At 43.6% G+C, this 19105-nt stretch overlaps 1 pseudogene; it reads left to right on the top strand.

Annotated features, from left to right (window-relative positions):
• LOC121572448 overlaps positions 1 to 18868 on the top strand; it is a 98416-nt pseudogene extending 79548 nt beyond the window's left edge.
• Positions 18869 to 19105: the final 237 nt, after the last annotated feature.

Below are 19105 nucleotides of genomic sequence, written 5' to 3' on the forward strand. Positions count from 1 at the left end.
CCCACTCCCACGTCCGAAGCATCTACCTCCACCACAAACTGCCTTGCTGCATCTGGCATCTGGAGGATGGGAGCAGAAGTGAAACATGTCTTGAGGATATTGAAGGCCTTATCAGCAGCTGATGTCCATTGGTACGGTTGTTTAGTGCTGGTTAGCGCCGTGAGGGGTGCAGCCACTGTGCTATAGTTTCTGATGAATCTCCTATAAAAGTTGGCAAAGCCCAGGAACTGTTGCAACTTCTTCCGAGACTCAGGAACTGGCCAGGAAGTGACAGCCGACACCTTCGTGAGATCCATCTGAATGCTGCCCTCGGTCACCACATACCCCAGGAATGAAACGGTCTTGGCATGGAACTCGCACTTCTCTGCCTTCACGAAAAGAGAGTTCTCCAGCAGGCGGCGCAGGACCAACCGGACGTGGTGCGTGTGTTCTGACAGAGTCTTTGAGAATATTAAAATATCGTCAAGGTACACAAATACGAACGTATTTAGCATGTCCCCTGAGGATATCATTCACTAGGGCTTGAAAAACTGCTGGGGCATTGGTGAGGCCGAAGGGCATGACGAGATATTCATAGTGGCCGGTTGGTGTGTTGAACGCTGTCTTCCATTCGTCTCCCTCCCTCATCCGCACCAGATGGTAGGCATTGCGAAGGTCCAGCTTAGTGAATACAGTGGCTCCCTGCAGCAGTTCGAAGGCAGACGAAAGTAAGGGCAGTGGGTAGCGATTCTTAACCGTGATGTCGTTCAGACCCCGGTAATCAATGCATGGACGAAGAGAACCGTCCTTCTTGCCGACAAAGAAGAATCCCGCTCCTGCGGGGAAGACGACGGTCTAATTATCCCGGAGGCAAGAGAGTCATTAATGTAGTCCTCCATGGCCTTTCTTTCCGGGGCTGACAGTGAATACAGACGACCCTTGGGAGGTGCTGTGCCAGGCAGGAGATCAATCGCGCAGTCATAGGGTCTGTGTGGGGGGTAGAGATGTCGCCTTGGATTTGTTGAACACCTCTTTCAGGCTGTGGTAACAGGCCGGAACATTGGATATGTCGGAGGTAGCGCTAGATCCTTCCCCGGTGAACGGGCAGGGTGGCCCCCCTTAAACAGGTCTGGTGACAACTCCTTCCCCACTCACGGACTGTTCCTGTCTCCCAGTCGATGTGGGGGTTGTGCTGACGGAGCCACGGGTATCCAAGAATGAGTGGTTGGCCAGGTGAGTGTAGGAGGTGAAACTGGATGGACTCCTGGTGGTTTCCTGACAGCAGGATTGTCACAGGGGCGGAGATATGAGTGACAGTGCCAAGATGATGCCCATCCAGGGCTCGTGCAGGAATGGGTTGTGTCAGTTGATGATGGTTCACGCCCAGTTGCTGTGCAAGCTCAGGGTCCATGATGTTTGCTTCGGCTCCGGAATCCACAAGGGCGGCCAATGTATGAGTCTTGTCAGAAAGCTGAAGGCGGAGATGAAGCAGGGTCTTTCGGATGGAGGGAGACTGAAGGCTTGTTGAGCTCACCCGGATCTCCCCTACACCTGGTGAGCTGCGGCTTTTGCCGGACAAGTAGCGACACGGTGATTCTCGCCACCACAGTAGAGGCAAAGGTTGGAGCTTAGACGGCGCCGACGCTCCTCGGGAGTCAGAGAGGCACGGCCAATCTCCATGGGCTCAGGCTGATTGAGTTGGCTATGGGACTTGACAGGCAGGGGCTGGACAGAAGCGGTATCGACCCGAGTACGGATGGCAGGTTGACTGAGACGGCCCTTCTCCCTCCTCCGGGTCTGTATACGGCGGTCAATGCGAACGGCAAGGTCAATGGCGGCATCAAGCGTTGAGGGCGGGTCATGGGAAACAAGCTCGTCCCTTGATATAGTCCGCCAGGCTATGGAGGAAGGCTTGCACCAGTGCCTCTGGGTTAAACGAGCTTTGACTGGCCAGGGTACGAAAGTCAATGGAGAAGTCTGCCACTGTCCGATTGCCCTGACGGATGGTGAGCAGAGCTTGTGACGCTTCGGCTGTTGGCGAGCCTAGGTCAAAGACCTTTAACATCTCCTCCTCAAAGGCACTGAAGGAGGCACAGGCTGGGGTTTGCCGGTCGAATTCCGCCGTTCCCCACAACCGAGCTCGACCGGTGAGATGTGTGATGACATACCCCACCTTGGCTCCCTCTGTTGAGAAAGTCCTGGGCTGTAGTGCAAACTGGATTCGGCAGCTGCTCAAGAATGGTCTTACTTGCTTCTGGTTGCCATCAAAACGTTCCGGGTTCCCAATCCTTGGTTCAGGAGCGTGGGGATCTGGTGGCAGCACTGCCGGGCCTGCAGCATTGGGACCTCCAGCGGAGGGATGAAGGAGTATCGGTGGTACAGGAACAAAAGGACCAGGGGGGTGCAGGTGGAGTAGCCGGGCTTGAGAGTAGTTGCAGGGCTTGGGCTAGCTGTTGTTGCTGCAGTTGGAACTGTTGTTGCTGCTGGTTGAATAGCTGGAGAAGGGAAGCGATGTCGCCAGCCATCCGATTTATGTCTCCCTCAGAGCGTTCCAGTCGCTGTAGGGCAGTCCTCTCTGGCTCTTCCTCCATCGTGGTCAGGGAGTGCGCTGGGTCCATGATGGTCAGATCGTTCTGTCACGAACAGAAGAGGACCCAAGAGCGCAAGTTCAAATTCAGAGTTCTTTATTCAAGGTTACAGGCGGGAAGAGGAGTCCCAGGGGTGTCAGGGGTCTTTCAGGGTCCTCCTGTGGGTACCTGTGCTCCGGGGGTCACCAAATGTCCGGGGGTGTCCAGTCCAAGTGCTTAGTGTGTGTGTTCCCCAGTGATGGAGCGGCGTATCGGGCTGAGGGTGGTGAAACGTCTGGGCACGCTCATCTGGTGGTCGGAGACCGGAGGGGCTGAAGATCGGAGAGTAGTCGAGGTCCAGAAGGCAGGTTGGGATAGACGGGGCAGTAGAACAAGGAAGCAGTCAAGAAAGGATCGGTATCACAAACAGGAGTCAGAGCGCAGACAGGCAGGTTACTGGTCCGGGTTTGAAGACGATCTGACAGGGCTTGGCTGAAAAACAGGGCTTGATATACTGGGAGAGGTAGTGGGGAAATGCAGTTCAGCTGGCAGAGTAATTAGAACAGAGTGAGGCAAGGTGAGGATGGTGAGTGGGAAATGCAGTGCAGCTGGCCAGGTAACAAGAGCAGAGCAGGGCAGGTGGAGCTAGTTAGGCTGAGTAGAGAGAGGGAGGTGAGCAGAGTGGAAGATAATTGAATGCAATTAATGTTGCTACCAGGGAGAGAGAGTGCTCATGACACCCATGGTGTTTATACTTGCATACTATTGTTTGTACAGATGAACGTGGTACCTTCAGGCGTTTGGAAATTGCTCCCAAGGATGAACCAGACTTGTGGAGGTCTACAATTTTTTTTCTGAGGTCATGGCTAATTTCCTTTGATTTTCCCATGATGTCAAGCAAAGAGGCACTGATTTTGAAGGTAGGCCTTGAAATGCATCCACAGGTACACCTCCAATTGACTCAAATGATGTCAATTAGCCTATCAGAAGCTTCTGAAGCCATGACATCATTTTCTGGAATTTTCCAAGCTGTTTAAAGGCACAGTCAACTTAGTGTATGTAAACTTCTGACCCACTGGAATTGTGATACAGTGAATTATAAGTGAAATAATCTGTCTGTAAACAATTGTTGGACTTGTGTCATCCACAAAGTAGATGTCTTAACCGACTTGCCAAAACTATAGTTTGTTAACAAGAAATTTGTGGAGTGGTTGAAAAACGATTTCTGACTCCAACCTAAGTGTAGGTAAACTTCCGACTTCAACTGTATGTCTCACTCTGTGAGCATTTATAAGAAATGCAGGATGTGCAGTATATGATGTGCAAGAGGGCATGCATTATGTATGTATTATGTGTTTTGAGTGTGTATGTGTGTGCACTTAAAAATGTATGTGTCATGCATGTACAGTATGTAGTATGTGTGTGTCATCAAAGACCATCTCTAGCAAGTGCGTCAGCAGCAACACACACACGCACGCTCTGTGGTTCTGTGAGGTACTAGTTGCCATATTGAGGATTAGAGTTTCAGCACTGGCCATTTGTACCACTGATAATTTAATGACACCCTCGCTGTGTGTGTGTGACAAAGAGAAGGAAAGAGAAAGATAGATTGTCTCCCGTGAGAGTTCTTATAATCAGAGTTTTGTTTGTGTATGCAGTTCACTCTTCTCCAAGGAGTGTTGTGTGTGTGTTCTCAATTTCTCTCCTCTTCCCCTCTGAGCGTTGTGTTTACTGCATCTCTTAACCTTTTCAGTTGCATGGTTTTAATGTAGATCTTTCTCTAAATCAGATCAACAGTGGCAATAAAGTCAGTTTAAAAATGACCTCTCTCTCCTTCTTTCTCCCCATATTTTTCTCCCCCCTCCTCATCTCTCTCTCTCTCCCTCCCTAATCTTCTCATCCTCATCACGCCTTCTCTCACTCCTCCTCCCTCTCTCTCTCTGTGTGTATGTACAGTAGCTAAAGAGTGCCAATACAGGTTTTCTAAAAGGAAAATAATAATCTCTCTTCTCCTCATCCCTCTCTTTCTGTCTGTAGGAAGATAATCGAGGTGAAGGTTATTGATGATGAGCTGTATGAGAAGAACAAGACCTTCACCATGGAGCTGGGGGTACCGGTACTGCTGGATGCAGGCCAGAAACACGGTGTGTGTGTGTGAGCAGGCTTTCCAAGAAAATCCATCAAAGCCAGCAGATGTAGTATATCAAGGTCTCATCATACCGCTAAGAAGTAGAATAAAGGAAAAAATATATATATATATAATATGAATAATAAGACAGAAAAAAGAGAAAGGGTTGTGGTAGTATTAGTGGTTAATGCCGTACAGTGTATGAAATATCACGATATTACTTAATTCTCTTATTCTTTTTGGTGATGGTATTTTATATACATTTTAATTATCTAATAAGATAAGAGGTTATTATAGTTTAATGTAGTGTATTCCTTGAACCGTGACAGCAATGAGTGAACGCCACTCATTTTACTCTGTCTTTCTCTCTCTTTCTTTCTCTTTTTCTTTCTTTTTTTTTCTGTCTTTTGCTCTCTTTCGCCCTTTCTCCCCTTCCCAACAATATTTTTTTCTAAAATATAATGAATAAGACTCCATATGTTTCATGTTCAACATAAAAGCCTACAGCCTAGGGCAGAGTTCATTACCTCAGAAAATAACTGGTTTCAGTTATAGCATATGTAGCGTTAGCTTAGCTTGTATCTGGATGCTAATGATAACATGCAACAGTATCAAGTACAGTCTTACCGTAGCTTGTCTCTTCATGCTAACAATAGCATTCAGCAGTATCAAGTGTTGTGTTAGCATAGCTTGTGTCTGGGCGCTAGTGATAACCGGCTGGTGTGATTTAATTATGCAACAATAGTGATGCTAGCTAGTGAACGCATACACACACACACACACATTATGACAAAACTCGGTCCTGGGGACCCCAAGGGGTGAATTTTTTTTTTTTGGCGCTAGCACTACACAGCTGATTTTAAATAATCAAAGCTTAATGATGAGTTGATTATTTAAGTCATCTGTGTAGTGCTAGGGCAAAAACCAAAACCCTTGGGGTTGCCAGAACGAGTTTGGGAAACACTGACCTAGCCTATAAATGAAAGTTTGTAACGTAGATTGACAGGTCAAGAGAGAGAAATTGGCGTAATCATGGTGACAGACAGTGACACATTCAATACAGCCTTGCACACTCTTGCCTGCATCTAGTTAATCTGGGGTGTTATCTTTAGTCCAAACTGTTTTTGTTGCATTTGCTTCCGTTTAAGAAACGTTTTGCAACAGAATCGGCGGATCACCCGCACACACAGTTCACTTTCATAGCAACCACATACAAACAGCATCATCACTTTGCTCGTTGTATAATTTCTTCTTGCATCTACGCGCTCTCCTCCTCTCACCTTTTCCCTTTGCTTGTGGACTCTCTCCAAGCCAAACCTTTGTACCATAACCGCTAACCTCTCCAAGCCAAACCTTTGTACCATAACCGCTAACCTCTCCAAGCCAAACCTTCATACCATAACCGCTAACCTCTTCAAGCCAAACCTTCATACCATAACCGCTAACCTCTCCAAGCCAAACCTTCATACCATAACCGCTAACCACTACACAGCCTACATCGTTGTCACCATATTAACGTTATAGTCAACAAACTAGAACTAAGGCGTTAGTAAACCCACAATCCAATTCATGTGTTCAGTAACACAGTGCAGCAAGCAGTTTAGCAGTTACACCGGCAGGCCCTGGTGGCAATGCATTTATGAAACCAAAAGCACCTTGACTTGGAAGAGTTGCAGTGTTGGATAGCTTTAGCCAGCTAGCTAGCATAAATAGCATTCCTCTCTGTTTGAGTCAGGTTGTTGAGTAGGCTAAATTAGCTGCATTAGCTAGGTAACTGAAAAGTAAAATAAAAATACAATGAAATAGCTCTTTCTCTGCTGCTTCTCCTTAATATTTTATGAAATACATTTGTTCAAAACAGTTCAACTATTGTTTTGCTCTCCGAGTCAACTACTCACCACACTTTATGCACTGCAGTGCTAGCTAGCTAGCTAGCTGTTACTTATGCTTTCAGTACTAGATTCATTCTCTGATCCTTTGATTGGATGGACAAGATGTTAGTTCATACTGCAAGAGCCCTGATACAGTGCTTTCAGAAAGTATTCACACCCCTTGACTTATTCCGCATTTTGTTGTGGATTAAATCAAGAACAAAAAAATCTCACCCATCTACACACAATACCCCATAGCTCAATTGGTAGAGCATGGCGCTTGTAACGCCAGGGTAGTGGGTTCGATCCCCGGGACCACCCATACGTAAAAATGTATGCACACATGACTGTAAGTCGCTTTGGATAAAAGCGTCTGCTAAATGGCATATTATTTTTTATTATTATTATTTAAAAAAAATTTGGGATTTGATGCTTTTTAATTAGCCCAAGACTGATAAGAGACTCTCTGTGTTCTCTCACAATGGAGAGAGTTAAAGGGATTTGCATATGGATTTGCATTTGTATACGCATCAAAAGTCCCAATGCAAAGCTACACCTCACTTTTCAATTTTTCAAGTTATTACATAAAACCAATCAGAACCGATCAGAATTCTGAAGTCTTCCAGAAATGTTTTTGAGTGGCGACGGGTCATAAAGAGGACGTGGCCAGCCAGCCTATTCCCTACAATGTAATCTCAGACAGAAATATCTTCAAATGTATAACTTCAAATTAAACCAAAATGGCTACTGGTTTCAATTACATTTTCAGCCAATTTACAAGCAAATACTATGAATTTACTGTTACAAATCAGCTTGCAAGGCTGCTAGCCAACTACCCTGCTGACGTTATCCCTAACAGCACTGCATGAGACAACCAGTGTCTATCAACACCTAGCTAGCTAATGTACAGCTTTAATAGCGAATTGAGCCACATTAAAGTAAACCAACATTTTGGAAATGCATAATGCCATCTAACCAATTAGCTATCAAAAAATGTTATATGCAGTTATTTTAGCCAGCAAGCTAGCCAGCCAGCTAATGTTAGCCATTTTAGCCAGCTAGCTAGCCTAGCCAGTTAGCTAGCCTAGCCAACCACCACGGTCGGCATAAGCAGCAAGCCAGAACAACACCCTCGCCAGCAGATCAAAAGCTAAGAGAGAGCAGAGACTTACAAATTGAGGGCTGGGGCCCATCCGATGGTAAAAAAGTGGAGGCTGAGTTACCAAAGTGAGAGCAAGGGAGAGAGGCGCTTCAGAGGGGTGAGGCCATAGTGCTAGATAGCCAGTGAACAAGCAGGGGGAGGCAGGGAGAGAGTCAGTGAGAGTAATCCAATAGCGATATAGCGAGATAAATCCAAAGTAGATAGATTCCAGAGGCAATAATCCAAAGTCGGCACAGGGGACGAAGGGAACAGTCAACAAGCCGGTGATCGGAGGAAGGCTCCAGGCAGGTGGAGGTGATCACACAACAGCACAGTTCAGACTCAGTTGTAAGTCAGCTCTAAGCCAAGGTTGAAAAGGCCTTTGATAAAGTAAGACTGGATTTTATTTATAAATGCCTGGATTTTTGCAATTTTGGTGAGTCTCTTATAAAATGGGTAAAAGTAATGTATTTCAACCTCAGGTGTAAAATAGTAAATAGCGGCTACTTCTCAGAGAGTTTTGAATTGTCAAGAGGAGTTAAACAAGGGTGTCCGCTGTCACCATATCTATTCGTTATGGCCATCAAAATGCTAGCTATTAAAGTCAGATCAAATATCAACATTAGAGGATAAGAAATTTACAATTTTTACATTACCCTGCAGTTTACCTATAAAATGGGCTGACGGTGAAGTAGACATAATTGGTATTCATATCACAAAATATATAAATGAGCTCTCCACAATACATTTAAATAGAAAACTAGTAAAAATAGACAAGATCCTTCAACCATGGAGAGGTAAATACCTGTCTATTTATGGAAGAATTGCACTGATTAACTCCTTAGTCATATCATATTTTTCTCACTTACAGTGCATTCGGAAACTGTTCAGGTCCATTGACTTTTTCTACATTTTGTTACATTACAGCCTTATTCTAAAATTGATTAAATTGTTTTTTTCCCCTCATCAATCTACACACAATACCCCATAATGAAAAAGCAAAAACAGGTTTTCATCAAGGATCTCTCTGTACTTTGATGCGTTCATCTTTGCATCGATCCCGACTAGTCTCCCAGTCCCTGCCGCTGAAAAACATCCCCACAGCATGATGCTGCCACCACCATGCTTCACCGTTGGGATGGTGCCAGGTTACCTCCAGACGTGACGCTTGGCATTCAGGCCAAAGAGTTTGATCTTGTTTTCATCAGACCAGAGAATCAGCCCGCAAACTCCAAGCGGGCTGTCATGTGCCTTTTACTGAGGAGTGGCTTCTGTCTGGCCACTCTACCATAAAGGCCTGATTGGTGGAGTGCTGCAGAGATGGTTGTCTTTCTGGAAGGTTCTCCCATCCCCACAGAGGAACTCTAGAGCTCTGTCAGAGTGACCGTTGGGTTCTTGGTCACCTCCCTGACCAAGGCCCTTCTTCCCCGATTGCTCAGTTTGGCCGCGCGGCCAGCTCTAGGAAGAGTCTTGGTGGTTCCAAACTTCTTCCATTTAAGAATGATGGAGGCCACTGTGTTCTTGGGGACCTTCAATGCTGCAGAAATGTTTTGGTACCCTTCCCCAGATCTGGGCCTCGACACAATCCTATCTTGCACTACGGACAATTCCTTCGACCTCATGGCTTGATTTTTTTATTTTTTTTTGGGGGGGGGGTAGATCAGCTTAATATTGCAGATAGATTGTAACTTCCATCAATGTAATTGTATTGCATCACTTCCAATCCCCCATGTTTATATATATATATACAATGGGGGAAAAAAGTATTTAGTCAGCCACCAATTGTGCAAGTTCTCCCACTTAAAAAGATGAGAGAGGCCTGTAATTTTCATCATAGGTACACGTCAACTATGACAGACAAATTGAGAATTTTTTTTCCGGAAAATCACATTTTAGGATTTTTTATGAATTTATTTGCAAATTATGGTGGAAAATAAGTATTTGGTCACCTACAAACAAGCAAGATTTCTGGCTCTCACAGACCTGTAACTTCTTCTTTAAGAGGCTCCTCTGTCCTCCACTCGTTACCTGTATTAATGGCACCTGTTTGAACTTGTTATCAGTGTAAAAGACACCTGTCCACAACCTCAAACAGTCACACTCCAAACTCCACTATGGCCAAGGCCAAAGAGCTGTCAAAGGACACCAGAAACAAAATTGTAGAACCGCACCAGGCTGGGAAGACTGAATATGCAATAGGTAAGCAGCTTGGTTTGAAGAAATCAACTGTGGGAGCAATTATTAGGAAATGGAAGACATACAAGACCACTGATAATCTCCCTCGATCTGGGGCTCCACGCAAGATCTCACCCCGTGGGGTCAAAATGATCACAAGAACGGTGAGCAAAAATCCCAGAACCACACGGGGGGACCTAGTGAATGACCTGCAGAGAGCTGGGACCAAAGTAACAAAGCCTACCATCAGTAACACACTACGCCGCCAGGGACTCAAATCCTGCAGTGCCAGACGTGTCCCCCTGCTTAAGCCAGTACATGTCCAGGCCCGTCTGAAGTTTGCTAGAGTGCATTTGGATGATCCAGAAGAGGATTGGGAGAATGTCATATGGTCAGATGAAACCAAAATATAACTTTTTGGTAAAAACTCAACTCGTCGTGTTTGGAGGACAAAGAATGCTGAGTTGCATCCAAAGAACACCATACCTACTGTGAAGCATGGGGGTGGAAACATCATGCTTTGGGGCTGTTTTTTCTGCAAAGGGACCAGGAAGACTGATCCGTGTAAAGGAAAGAATGAATGGGGCCATGTATCGTGAGATTTTGAGTGAAAACCTCCTTCCATCAGCAAGGGCATTGAAGATGAAACGTGGCTGGGTCTTTCAGCATGACAATGATCCCAAACACACCGCCCGGGCAACGAAGGAGTGGCTTTGTAAGAAGCATTTCAAGGTCCTGGAGTGGCCTAGCCAGTCTCCAGATCTCAACCCCATAGAAAATCTTTGGAGGGAGTTGAAAGTCCGTGTTGCCCAGCGACAGCCCCAAAACATCACTGCTCTAGAGGAGATCTGCATGGAGGAATGGGCCAAAATACCAGCAACAGTGTGTGAAAACCTTGTGAAGACTTACAGAAAACGTTTGACCTGTGTCATTGCCAACAAAGGGTATATAACAAAGTATTGAGAAACTTTTGTTATTGACCAAATACTTATTTTCCACCATAATTTGCAAATAAATTCATAAAAAATCCTACAATGTGATTTTCTGGAGAAAAAAAATCTCATTTTGTCTGTCATAGTTGACGTGTGCCTATGATGAAAATTACAGGCCTCTCTCATCTTTTTAAGTGGGAGAACTTGCACAATTGTTGGCTGACTAAATACTTCTTATATATAAACCCCAGTCGTACTTTATCAAATGCCTTTTCGAAGTCCGCTATGAATAGCAGGCCTGGTTTCCCAGATTTTCCATAGTGTTCTGTTGTTTCCAATACTTGCCTTATATTATCTCTAATGTATCTTCCATGTAAAAAACCTGTCTTAGAATGAATAATATCCGACAATACCTTTTTAATTCTATGCGCTATACATTTTGCTAGAATTTTTGCATCACAACACTGAAGTGTAAGGGGCCTCCACATTTTTAAATGGACTGGATCTTTATATTTTCCACTTGTATCCTGTTTCAGTAATAATGAGATCAGACCTTCTTATTGAGTGTCAGATAATCTACCATTTACATAGGAGTGGTTAAGAAATGCTAATAACGGTCCTTTTAGTATATCAAAAAAGGTTTGGTATACCTCAACTGGTATGCCATCCAACTCTGGAGTTTTCTCGGACTTAAAGTATGTAATTGCATTCAGAAGTTCCTCCTCTGTAATTTCACCTTCACATAAGTCTTTCTGTATGGCTGTTAATTTTACATTATCAATAGAAAAAAATCTCTACAATTAGTTTCAGTTAGAGGAGATGGAGGCGACTGAAACGAAAACATATGCTTAAAGTACTTTGTTTCCTCCTTCAAATTATCATTTGGTGAATCATGGGTTACTCCGTCAATTGTAACCAGTTTCATTAAATTATTTTTGGTAGCATTCCTATGTTGAAGGTTAAAAAAGAATTTGGTGCATTTTTCCCCATATTCCATCCAGTTTGCTTAATTTTTTATAATATATTACACTTGATCTTTCTTGAACAAGTTTCTCCATTTCTTTTTGTTTTTCCTCTAATTTATTCCGAGCCTCTATGTTACAGTTGTTATTGCCATCTATCTGTTCTGTTAGACTTTCTATTTCTTTTGTTAGTATAAACTTTTTTGACCTAAATTGCTTTTGTTTTCAAGATGAGTACTGAATTGCATGGCCTCTAAATGCACATTTAAAGGTGTCCCATACAATAAGGGGATTTGCTGTACCTATGTTATGTCGGAAAAAGTCAGTTATAAATTCCTTGTCCTAGTTAAAAATAAATGATCATCCAATAGGCTTTGATTAAATTTCCAATATCCTCGCCCACGTGGAAATTCAGTAAGAGTAATGTATATGCCAATTATATGATGGTCCGACCGCATTCTGTCCCCTATCAACACTTTTTAACTTTTGGTGCCAACGAGAATGAGATAAGAAAGAAGTCAAGATGAATAGCTTGATTGAGTCTCCGCCACAAAATCATGGCTTGATTTTTGCTCTGACATGCACTGTCAACTGTGGGACCTTATATAGACAGGTGTGTGCCTTTCCAAATCATGTCCAATCAATTAAATTTACCACAGGTGGACTCCAATCAAGTTGTAGGACCATCTCAAGGATGATCAATGGCAAAAAAAATTTTTTATAAATTTGCAAACATTTCTAAAAACCTGTTTTCGCTTTGTCATTATGGGGTATTGTGTGTAGATTAATGAGTTTTTTTTCTCCATCCATTTTAGAATAAGGCTGTAACCTAACAAAATGTGGAAACAGTCAAGGGGTCTGAATACTTTCTAAAGGCACTGTACTTATGGCGCTGCCTACTCCTGATTATTCGTTTTTCAAATCATATGAGCAAAATATATTTAGCTATATCTGGGATGCTAAACCAGACAAGATAAAGCGTGCCTATCTATATAATGAATATGAACTGCGTGGGTTGAGATTATTACATTGAAAAGCACCAAACCTCTCTCTAAAAGCTGCACTTATACACAAGTTTTACTTGAAACCTAAATGGTTCTCAAGTAGATTACTAAGAAATGCTCATCCATTGTTTAAAAATTGCCTTTTTGCTTTTTTGCAGATTGCCATGTCTCATTTTTGATTAATTGAAAATGAAACCTTTTTCACAGTATCTCTCTTTTTCAAACAAGCATTGCTGAGCTGGTTACAATTTCAATTTAATCCCCCTGAAAAGATGGAACAAATATTACAACAAATATTATGGTTGAACTCAAATGTGCTGGTTTAAAAAAGACCTCTATTTATGGAAAAGGTGTTTGAAAAGGGTATTTTGTTTTTAAATGATATTGTAAATTTGAATGGTAGAGTTATGTCTTTCATGGAGTTATCAGAATTGTATGGGAAGGTCTGCTCAATCCAAGATTACAACCAATTGATTACAGCATTACCCCAACAATGGAGGAGGCAGGTGGCAGCAGGAGGAGGTAGGGAACTGGTCTGTCTGCCCAATATAAAGGATAAAAACTGGCGGAGGAATAAAAATAGCATAAATAGGAAAGTATACCAGTTCAATTTGAGGACCGAGATGTTGACAGCTGTGCCATATAGATTGCAAAATAGTTGGGAAGAGATGTTTGATGTACTGATTCCATGGTACAGGGTGTATGAGTTGATATATAAAACGACACAAGATTCAAGACTTCGTGCTTTTCAGCAAAAATTATTGTACAGAACAAAATGTTGAATATTTGGAGCATACAATAATCGCTGCTCTGCAGATTTTGTTGTGAGGATACAGAATCAATAAACCATTTGTTGTGGTATTGCCCTCAGGTAGCCTGTTTCTGGTCTCAGCTTCAGGAATGGCTGAAAAAGCATAACATTAATAAAAAATTGACCCTAGAAATAGCATTGTTGGGAGATCTGGAGAGACCTGGTCAGTCAATTACAAATATACTAATACTCTTAGTAAAAGTATTTATCTTCAACTCGCAATCTGTGGATTTTATTTGATTAGATAGATTCTAATTGTATGTTAAACATCACAGCATTGTTGAAAGATATATGGTGTGTAGGAATCCGAAGAGGAGGGCCAGCAGAGATAGGTGGGATGGGCTGAGGGAAGCTAAGGGTTGGGATGTGGAATTGGAGACAAGTGGGAGTGGAGTTGCTGGGCGGGGGATAGAATGACGGTCAAAGATAAAAGCAAAACAATTAAGTAAAACATTTAAAACAATTAAAAATAAGTTTGAATGACACTGAGGGGCAACGTTGTTACATCTAATGCCTGTTTGCCTGAGACTGATGCCGCGCAGGTGTTTGTAAGCGTGTAATAATAATAATAATATGCCATTTAGCAGACGCTTTTATCCAAAGCGACTTACAGTCATGCGTGCATACATTTTTGTGTATGGGTGGTCCCGGGGATCGAACCCACTACCTTGGCGTTACAAGCGCCGTGCTCTACCAGCTGAGCTACAGAGTGTACACATGCATATACACATACTCTCATTCAAACGCACATACATGCACATACACGGACACACACTTAAATTATTATTTTATTTCATTATGATTATAAAACATTTTGTGGGGGGACTGTGGGGGGGTCTCGGATGGTTGAGGGGCAGCTCTCGGGGAACTGTGGGGGGGGGGGGTCTTGGAGGGCTGGTGGCCTGGCGGTTGGGAGCTTGGGCCGGTGGTTGATAGGTCGCTGGTTCGGGTCCCCGTTTTTGACTTTGTGGGAGATCTGTCGACGTGTCCTTGAGCAGGGTGTTGACCCTGGTTGCTTCTGTGGGTCGCTCTGGATGGGAGTCTGTTAGATGACTGAATGTAATGTAAATAATACATATTTTTTAAAAGCCAAGGTTGGAAAAGTTACAAAACTCTGGTAGCCTACTTCACAGACAGCAAGCCGAAAAGTTGACAAAACAAAAAGGAGGAAAAAACTAAGAAAGGACAAACGAGGTACTAAACAATTAGAGCACCAAGAGCCTGCCAGTGTTGAAGCTGGAGTGCCACGTGCCCCATCTGTTTCTTGTTTACATCACACTTCCTTGTGATTGGTGGATTGTAGCTCACCACCGCCAACACTTGAACACTCGGTCTGGAATTTAATACATGCGGGCATGACTAGTAGCTAATGTTAGCCAGCTCGAGCTAGCATACGAACTCTGTAGAACAGAGTAGGTTCTTTGAATGACATTGCCAATAGTGCATTGTGGGTAGTTCCGAAGATATCCGAAAATAAGTAAAAACCCCAAAACATAAGTTGTTTTGGAGTTATAGGTAACCAGATTGTGAATACAGCTAAGATATGAAGTCTTTGACCAAACTCTTGCTTCCTACCCTTTAAAGAGAGACATTTCCTCTCCAGTACAGCAAGAGATGAGTTTCCTAAAAGCCACGTTAGCTACAAAGCTTTCCAGAAACTCATCCCTTTTCCCTCATTCCTCCATCTCCTAGGCGACTCCAATGAGAACAAGCCGTCTGATGACGAGATAGCCAATATGGGTTGTCCCAGTCTGGGAGAGAACACACACATTGAGGTGGTCATCGAGGAGTCCTATGAGTTCAAGGTGTGTGTGTGTGTGTTTGTGTGTGTGTGTGTAGGGGTTAATTTTTGTATTATTTTACTCTGTTTTATGTATTTGTTTTGTGTATTCATTTTGTGTATTACATGTATTGTTGTGTATTGGTTTTGTGTATAATTGTTTTGTCATCTTTTTGTATGGTTTGTGTATTCATTTTGTGTATCATTTATGTATATGTATGCATGTGTGTTTGTGTGTGTGTGTATGTAGTGTGGTGTGAACACACTTATAAGGAGAACTAAGAAGTTATACTCTCTCTTTGTCACTTTCTGTCTCTATATTAATATGCTTGTATGTTTCTGTACACGAACGCATGGGTGTGTATGTACAGTGTGTGTGAAGCATCTTCAGTAAGCTTATTAAAGACTATTACTAAATTATTTATCTCTGTTTAAGCGTCTGTATTAACTCTATAAGCTGAATCATAACTTGAGTTCCATGAGTAACCCAGGCTTTTGTGTATATCAATCAGGCATTGATATCAATGATAAATCAGTGGGAGATTTATGAAAAAAGTTAAAGAAAGTTACGATCTCAAGATAAGATTCAGCAGTGTGTGTGTTTGTGTATTCACTGAGTGCATGGGGCGGTCTCGTGCGTGTGTATAGAACACGGTAGATAAGCTGATCAAGAAGACTAGCCTTGCGTTGGTGGTGGGGAGCAGCAGTTGGAGAGAACAGTTTGTCTCCGCTGTCACTGTCAGCGCAGGTAACTACCTCACTTCCTGTCTGCATGATGTCACTTCCTATCTACAGAATTTTCTGAAAACGTACTGACTGAACAGAATTTAACACATTTGGAATTAGAACCCAAACCCTCATTTGTTGTCGACGTGCCCTTGAGCAGTGTGTTGACCCTGGTTGCTTCTGTGGGTCGCTCTGGATGGGAGTATGTTAGATGACTGAATGTAATATAAATGTTGAGTGACTTCACTGCAAGTAGATTGTATGTTTTAATATTCAAAAAATTATTATAATACAAATAAATAAAAAGCCAAGGTTGAAAAAGTTACAAAACTCTGGTAGTCTACTTCACAGACAACAGGCCGAAAAGTTGACAAAACAAAAAGGAGGAAAAAACTAAGAAAGGACAAACGAGGTACTAAACAATTAGAGCACCAAGAGCCTGCCAGTGCTGAAGCTGGAGTGCAGGGGCCCCCACGTGCCCCATCTGTTCCTTGTTTACTCTTTATACAACACTCTCTTTATACAAGACTCTGCGGCTCATTGCCCCCCCCAGCCTTCCTCTGTCCCCCTTCTCCCCCCTCCAGGTGATGATGATGAGGAAAGTGGTGAAGAGCATCTCCCGTCCTGCTTTGATTACATAATGCACTTCATCACCGTCTTCTGGAAGGTTCTATTCGCCTTCGTCCCTCCGACGGAGTACTGGAGCGGCTGGGCCTGCTTCATAGTATCTATATCTCTGATAGGTACGTAACCCTGACCCCTAACCCACTGAAATTTAGGTGGAACTCCATACAATATGATATGCAGTTCTATTCACGCCAGGGGAACCAAGCAGGAGTTAACAACTTTGGTGAAATTCCACATGATTATTGCATTTTAGTTTTTGTGTATTGCACTTGCATTCAGTAGCATCTATGAATCACATGATTATGCATAGCATTGACATCAAACTAAAGAACCAAGGACACGGATGGTTCCTGATTCTTTCTGGTGTTTACACAACTGGTGCTGTGAGATTAGGATATCAGGATTCAAGGATGCTGTGAGATTAGGATATCAGGACCTGCTTAGACAAAGCAATTGTAACAGTAGAGCAAAGGGTCGCAATATATGGGAAAAGGAATGGTTGCAGTATTGCCGTTGTAATGAGTACATGATGTATGGAATGCTAAGGCATAAATGTATGAACGCGTGTATTCTTATTTTAAATTGATGTAGTTCTATCCTTGTGCTGTACTTGTCTATTAATGTTATGTATTATGCCATGTGTTATGTTTTGTATGGACCCCAGGAAGAGTAACTGCTGCTTTAGCAGTAGCTAATGGGGATCCTAATAAAATACGAAAAAACTATCCCCTAACCCCTAACTCAATGGTACGGCTGGGCATGCTTCATTGTATCTATCAGTCTGATAGGTAGGCACTTAACCCCTAACCCATGACCCCTAACCCAACAGAGTACTGGTACAGCTGGGCCTACTTCCTGCTTCTGTATCCATCTCACTCATAGGTAACATGAAGTTCATGTTTAAAATGTGATTCCCCACCAGAGACCGGAGTTCAATCCCTCTCTCCTTTCCTCATCTGTACCCCTTGTAATGTCTGACTAAACCTATACAATAATATTGTATTACATCCCTGAAAGTTGAGAAGAGTAACTTGTCAAGGAAATGTTTACAGTATGGATTATTTTATGTACCTGATAGGAGTTCTAACGGCTGTGACAGGGGACCTGGCCTCTCACTTCGGCTGTACCGTGGGTCTGAAGGACTCTGTCACTGCCGTGGTGTTTGTAGCGCTGGGGACATCTGTACCAGGTAGGCTACACACAGTACACACAGCGCAATAGGGTCACACAAACACAGCCTTATCTACACACACACCGCAGGGGTCACACACACAGCCTTGCATACACACACACACATACCGCAGTAGTGTTTTTAGCACCAGAGACCTGTGTCACACACATTCCTAAGTAGGCAGGCGTACAAGCACACGTGCAAGTTCTCTATCTTTCTTTCAATTACTCTCCATGTCTCTCCAAATTCTCCTCACGTTCTCTCTACTGCACACACCTGCTTTCATACCCTCTTACCCCTGTCCTTTTTCTCTCTTCTCTCTGCTCTCGGTTTGTCCTAATTATGCAATCACGATGATGTAATTACATTTTAAACTGTAACCTTCATGCCTCAGTACCCAGGTGTGTCTCCTCTGCTGTAGATGTTGCGACTGAGAGTATGCGTGCAGGCATTCATGTGTGGATTATGACCACCTTAGGGAGTGTGTGTGTGCGTTTGTGAAGATGGGATTGGTCTGCCTCTCCCACGAGGTGTTTGTTTTCTCTTTTAAACTAGTTGAAATCGTTTTTCTTGTCTCCCCTATTTGCCCATCCTCTCACCTGCTCCCTCGCCACCATTACCCAGACACCTTTGCCAGTAAGGTGGCCGCCATCCAGGACCAGTACGCTGACGGCTCCATCGGCAACGTAACCGGTAGCAATGCAGTGAACGTGTTCCTAGGCATCGGAGTGGCGTGGACCATCGCCGCCGTGTTCTGGCATTCCAAGGGCCAGGTGTTCCGTGTTGACCCGGGCTCGCTGGCGTTCTCCGTCACACTCTTCACGGTGATGGCGTGCACATGTGTGATGATGCTACTTTACCGGCGGCGAGCGTCGGTGGCGGGTGGCGAACTCGGAGGACCAAGATCGTGACATCACTGGTCTTCATGTCCATGTGGCTGATTTACATACTGCTGTCATCGTTGGAGGCATACTGCCATATACCTGGGTTCTAGAGAGGGATGAGAGAGAGAGGGGGAGGGGGAGAGAAAGAGGGAAAGAAAGGCAGAGGGGGAAGACGGGAAGGAGAGAGAGGGAGGGGTGAGTGAAGGGAGGGATGAGGGTTAGGGGGAAAGAGAGAGGGGGGAATACACACATGGAGGGAAGGAGGGGAAAGTGAGGGAGGTTGATGAGGAGATAAAGCAGGAAAAAAGCAGTGGACAAAGAATGTTGGAAAGAGTTAGTATGGATAG

The sequence above is a fragment of the Coregonus clupeaformis genome, chromosome 8 (assembly GCF_020615455.1).
Source record: "Coregonus clupeaformis isolate EN_2021a chromosome 8, ASM2061545v1, whole genome shotgun sequence".
Lineage (NCBI taxonomy): Eukaryota > Metazoa > Chordata > Actinopteri > Salmoniformes > Salmonidae > Coregonus > Coregonus clupeaformis.